Genomic DNA, 6,604 nt, shown 5'->3' on the forward strand with positions numbered 1-6,604 from the left:
AGCAAAGACATGCAATTTTATAGTAAGAGTTCAGGGCAAATACATTTTCTTTGTAAAACTGTCAGCAGCTGGTCTAGATTCAGGTTGGTATCAAGGAGTTACCTGCAGGTTACTGTGCAGGGAAACGTGATGCCCCGTGTTTCTACACAGAGCTTCCAAGGTAGTATATACGTGTCGGGAACCTGGCCTTGCTTTCAGCCTTCGGAGGGTGTGAAGTGGCATCCTGGCAGTTTGGGCCATTCCTGTCAGCTCTGGCAGGGCTCACCTGAAAAACGTGGCACGGGGACCGTGCTGCTGTGTCCGCACAGAGCCCTGCAGGTGGTGCTGGCGGTGCAGTCCAGTCCAGGCAGGAGTTCCCAAACTTCTCAAATCATGCCAGCATGTGCTCTGTGTCCCTTCAGTTTGTGATACAATACTGAGCGGTTCACAGGTGAAATGGTAGCCTTAAGACGCGAAGGAAATCAGGTGGCAGCAGCAGGCAAATTACATAGAAAATATAGTTCAGTGTGAGAAATCGTGGAAAATCCGTGCCATTGTCAGGAAATAAATTTGCTTTGTTAGTCATCTTTTTTTTTTCTATAAATAATTATGTACAGTCACTGAGGAAAGTGCTGCTTTTTGTAATTATTAAACTAAGCATAAATTATGGCAGTTAAATTTTATTCAACAAAAGGTGGTGGTTGTGGAGTAGTTCAGAGTGCTGCAGTATCAATTATCTTTAAAATGCTCACAGTGTGACTATAATGAAGCAAAAAAAATCCTAGTATGTGTGACTCTGCTGTGAGAGGCTGTGTGAATAGGTGGGGAAAACGGGTGGCCCATAAACCTTGTGGTCCCAAAAGGAGGTGGTGTGTGGAGTGGAAGAGAAAAAGCATGAGTGGTGGTGGGCACTCAGCCCATTTCCATTTTTGCTGACCTTGTTTATTGTATAGAAGCTTGGGGTTTTTCTTTTACGCTTTCCCATTTTTGTCTGTTACTGTTAGGAATTGCAGTTAAATATTTTCATTTCCAGTTCTGAAAACATTCACTTCTCAGTTCGTTACACTCCTGCTGTGCATCATGTGGTATGTGTTACGTGTAGGACTGAGCATGATGCAGAGTGGGAGCTTCTTGGTTTCTCTTGCACCGAGGACTGGGGGGGCTTCCAATGAAACTGAAATTGAAAGCTTCTAAGTCCAAGAAGTCATCAAGATTTAAGAGGCTGTTCTGTCATCGTATGTGAAACAAGAGTCTCTGGGCTGTAACAGCAAACGCGAACGACGTTTTGGAACCATTAACGTTTGCGTTACGGCGTAGGGTTTGTCTGTGTCTCCTGAGGGCTGTGAGTGTGGCCGCAGGGCAGGACACGCTGTCCCCAGGGGCTTGGTGAAGTGTGGCCATTTCCAGTTTCTTGGGTGACAAAAAAATATTTCCTCTGGCAGCTTTTAAATTTGAAATGTTGAAACCTGAAAAGCCATGGCATGGATGCTTGAAACCAGCGTGTAATGGGGAATGTGCTTCAAAGCTTAAGCTGGCGTTAGCGCCTGCAACGCTAATTAGCCATCTCTTTGGACACCCGTGAGCACAGAGCAGGCATCTTGCAGATGCGCAGAGATGACGCGGGGATTAGTGCCTGCTCGTTGTGCTGCCCCGGTGGGAGCCAGCAGCCCCTGGCAAGCGGCTGAGCCCTGGCAGGGCCCCGGGCACCGGTGGGCAGCGCTGCCCCTCTGCTGCCCGCAGGCAGGGCAGGACCCACGCCGCGCCTGCTGCTGTCTCCCCTGCTCTGCCCTGTGCTGCCAGGGAGCTCCTGGGCGCTTCGGAGTTTCTAGATGTTGGTCTGTGATGGAAAATGTGTGTCTGCAACGTGAGCAGAGTTTGTGAGTGGGTGCGAAAGGAGTCTTGGACTTGGAAGGAGCTGAAGTGACAATTTCACCTCTTCCTTATCCCTTAGTAAGGCATAATTGCACCTTAATGTTACCTTTACAAAAACCTCCCTTCTCCCAGGCAAAAAAATAAATAAATATAAAAACAACAAAAAAAAACAACAGAAAAGATTTGAGTGAGATGCTAGTATGGTGAAGAGCTTGGGGTGGGGAGGAAGGGGAGAGACCTGTGGTGGTGAGGAATGTTGGTGGGCAGGGGGAGTAAGCACATATGCGGGAAGGAACAGAAAAGATTGATTGTATCCATTTTGAACAATAATGAGGTTTAGAAGTGCAGGTTTAATTCACACACTGATGGTGCCTTTTGAGCTTCTGTCACCTGTTCCAACTTTTGCCGTGTAGCCTGGCTTGAAGAATTTCACTCGGTGGCTGCTGTATGCTGTCAGTGGACATGGAGATGCGGTATATATTTAAAAGGGCTTAGCCTGGCTAGTTGTATTTTCAGGATATCTATATGTTGGTGTTTCTAAACACATATATCTGGGAAATATTTTTATTTCCTTACCCAAGAACTAGTTGTCTTTATGGAGCAAAGCCACCGATGCAGCAGTCATGGCACATTTGCAAGTGTATAATTCAGGTAGGGAAGGGTACAGTTAAATCACTGTATTGCGTCCCAGGTACCAATACTGCTGGGCATCACAGCACTTCAACAAGTTGTTCAATCAAATGTTTTTCTATCTCCAGTGTCCTTTTTTTTTTCTTTTCTTTTCTTCTTTTTTTTTTTGTGAAATGAAAGAAAATTTCTGAAGGTAGCAGAGTCCTTGGAAAAATCCTTCAAGGACGCCATCGGTTGTTTCCTCTGTTGCTCGCAGGAGGATGTGAGAGCTGGCTACGGGCAAGGAGCCACAGGGTAGCCCTCCTGTTTGTCATGGCTGGGAAGAGCTGCATGGACTCTCTTGCTCCCTCATGACGTGTGGGTTTACCCAGGCAAACCAGTGCTGGTGGCAGTCCTGGAAACACTGTTACGCAGAACAATTTCTGCAGATGTTCACAAAAAGCAAATAAAGAAAATTGGAAGATCAAGCTCAATTTCGATTCCTTGTTCAAATAATTTTTCAACCTCCAAGCATGTGAATATGAATGGGACTTGAACATGACCTGAGTTTTTCTCTCTCTGCGATGTGGTGTTTCTTGGAGGAGTGGCATGTGGCACTTGGTGAGGGCCATTTCTGGCTACCACTGTGCCTTGGGGCAGGGGGTGATCTCAAGGCAGCAGCAAAGCTGCAGTCTGCCTTCCTGACACAAGTGCTGAAAGCGTCCCAGAATTGCTTCCCAAGTTTAAATCTTTATTGTACTGTTTTTACCTGCTTTGACCCAAAATGGTGAGAATTTGACAAAAGGGGAGATACTTGCAAACGTGTGTCCCTCTGTTTCCCAGTGCTTACAGCTGTGCGGGGGTGAAAGCTTTGGACATTCAGGCCTGCTGGTGCTGAGCAGGGGAGCCAGCACCTTGGGCTTGAGAGGTCTGGAAAGAACAAAACCTAGCATTAAACTAGCTCCTTTCTTGAGCTGCGGTTGTTTGCGGAGTTTGAGTTTGTACACTTAAAAAAAAATCATAAAAAAAATGCTTTGATGGCTAGTTCTTCCCAAACACAAGCAGGCTGTTTAGATTCCTCTCAGAAGAACTCAAGGATAGGTCTTCTCTCCAGTACGAGGAGAGTTACATGTATTAGCATCTTCTTCCTCTATTTCTGTATGTATGTATTTATTTAAATAATCATTCCTGGTTCACAGTCAGTGGGGTGGGCGTGGGGGGTGGGAAGTGGTCAGAGCATTAGTGGGTTGTGTCACATACAATCCACCTACATACTTGTAAGTTCTATATTTTGGTTTTACACTAAAGCTCTGGTTCGTAAAACATGCAACCTCTGTGTCCTTTTTGGGAAATGAACAGGAACATCCTTGTCATCTGTGTAATTTAAATTGCTGACATTTCATTTGTGCCAAACCACTAAAAGTGCTTTACTGGTTTAAAATATGAAATGTTATTTATTTCTTAGTATGTTTTCTGATTAAGTGGTATGCTTCCTCCAGTCACAAAGAATGATTTCTGCTTTCAGCAGGTATTATGCAAGGCAATATAAGTGTAGTATTTGCATTTCTAATCTTTAATTCATACTGTTTTGAATACCCTACCTGGAAGTGAAGAGAAAGCTTTTCAGCTTAGGATAAAGCGGTTTGACTAAGGCAGAAGAAGGGGCCCACCATTATTGCAAAATCATCAGCCTTTGTATCTCTGGGGAAAAAAAAAAAAAAAAAGATCCCAGAAGTCTTCCCTCCTCATTACATCTAAAAACATGTTCTTTTTGTCTTTTTCTTTAGCCCCAGACATGACATCCACATTAATATGTAACAACTCTATGGTGGTAATCAAAAGAATAAGTATCAAAAGATTTACAGTCTGATTATTCATTAACTTAAGAAATAAAACTTCCTGATGAGTACTGGCTGTATCAGTGATCTTATCGGGATTGAAGTTGGAGGTTTTAAAAAATAATAAATGAAAAAAGACAAGTTTTGAAAGAGAACAGGAAGAAGGGCAGTCTTTGATGGGCTTCACGTCGGCTGCAGGAACTGAAAAGGAAATAATCTGAATTTCCACCAGCGTGTCCATTGAGTTCAGGTTGGCTGGAGGACGGGAGCCCAGGTATCTTTTGCAATGTACAGGCTTGTTCATACGCATGTTCTTGTATCTGGGACAGCTCCTGTAGACAATGTACTTGAAGTGATATACTTAAATACCTATAGATTGCACTAGGTATTCATATATGTATGACTGTTCATTCAGAAAGATGACCCTATTACGCTGAAGCAGTAATCTCTGCTGACCATCAGGCAAAAAGTACTTCTTAGGTGAAGCCCAACGTTTATTTTTACATGCTTAAAAAAAAAAAGGTTTGCTCATCCCCAGGCGTGGACATTCATGTCTGTGTCATTGGTGTCTCATCATGAAATAATGTGATTTCTCCTTCAGCTTCAACTGGAGAGTCCCACAAAGGAAGAGAGGAGGAGGTTCCAATCAGCACGTAACTCCTCACATCAACTAAATCCCAAGAACCACAGGCAATAGTTAGGTGAGTTAAGTTTCAGTACGTTGCCAGAGTAAGAGAGAATCCTATAAAATTCCTTGGTAGCTCTGCAGTCAGCTTAACAAGAGATTGGCCTTTGTGCTGCAGTTATTGAACTTTCTAAGGATCAGAGCCTAGCAAAGATGTGAAAAGGATTTTCTGGAAGAAAGACTGAGCAATTTAGACTGTTTAAGCTCAGTAGGGAGGAAATGAGTTACAAGGGTGTTACTACAACTGTTGAAGTGAAAGAATTCAAAATTAACAAGAAAAAAGCAATCCCCCCCTTCACAGCATGTTTTGCTACTCCACAGAAATCCATTGGGATGTGATCCCTGGAGGGGAGCAGTGCTAAGTCTTGTAGGTAAGGGTGGATAGTTTTTTTGCATCAGGAGAAAAATCACAGAAACAATGTAGTTTTTTATCACTATGTATTTTTTAAATGCACGCCCATGGTTGTTTTCTTTTTTAAGCAAGTAACTCGGCTCCTTCTACTCCTCCAGCAGCACCCTGGGACAGATTTCTGTAGTGCAGAGAGAAACAGGTGTGCAAAAGGGTCTCAGAGGAGCCAGACCATCTATTGAGTTGTTTGATGCTCTGCCTTCCCAAGGGCTCAGCCATTCCCAGCACAGGGAAGGAGGTTCCTGCATCAAAGGGGAGCTGTCTCGCGCTGCTGTAGTCTTCCAAGATGAGAGTTACTAGGAGGAAAAAGATTCCTTGGTGCCATCGGCATCCTCACTGCCACCATGGACTAGAGGTGCACTGACAGGGGCTGCATTTGGGCTGGTGGAAGAGGCTGGGAGCTGCAGCACCATGCTGCTGGCCGGCAGGATTGCAGGTGCCCATCCTGGAAAGTGCCTCTCCAGCCCACTGTTGTGTTCTCTTGTGTTTGGCTGCTCCTGTCCATTAGTTCCTTCTCACTAATGGAGTAATTCCCATGTCCTGCTGGAAGAGATTCCCACTCACAAGGGGCAAAGCAGTGACAGCTCCACGCTGGTGCCACAGGGTGACCAGTGTACCCTGCCTACAGGCTTCCAGTGGTGGAAGCAGCCATCAGGAGACTTGGGACATCACAGATCTTGCAGGGCTTGTGGTAGGAATCACATGAGCCTGCAAGGCCAGGAGGGTGAATGGTGTGAGACCTCCTTCCAAAATCTCCAGGGTAGATTTGGGCATTAGTCCAGATTCATCTCAAGATGCCCCAGATGTTAATGGATTTCAGGGTGGGAGCTGAAGACAGCGAGCTGTAGTGTCGATGTGTTGCTCTCCTATATATCATTTGCAGGAGGTGATCTGCCTTAACATTGCAGTCCTGGGGCATACTGGTCCTGGCAGGGTTTTGATGTTTTGTGCCAGCAGAGCCTGAAGGTTATATCCATCCAGAACCTGCTGTGATTTCTCACTTGCATCATGGTGCCTGTTAGAGTTGTGTCGTAATGTTAAAAAGAGCAAAATACTAAAAGCAAAATGTGTTTATGGGTGTCTCTGGCAGTGGGTAGCCACATGCACCAGCCGTGCCTGAGAACCTCTCTTCTAGTCTTTTTTTACATCTCCCAGAGAAGCCTGCCCTAACGGCAGTGCCCCTGGCAGACCTCAGGAGTGCCTGTGAGGGAT

The sequence above is a fragment of the Falco cherrug genome, chromosome 2 (assembly GCF_023634085.1).
Source record: "Falco cherrug isolate bFalChe1 chromosome 2, bFalChe1.pri, whole genome shotgun sequence".
In the NCBI taxonomy this organism is placed as follows: domain Eukaryota; kingdom Metazoa; phylum Chordata; class Aves; order Falconiformes; family Falconidae; genus Falco; species Falco cherrug.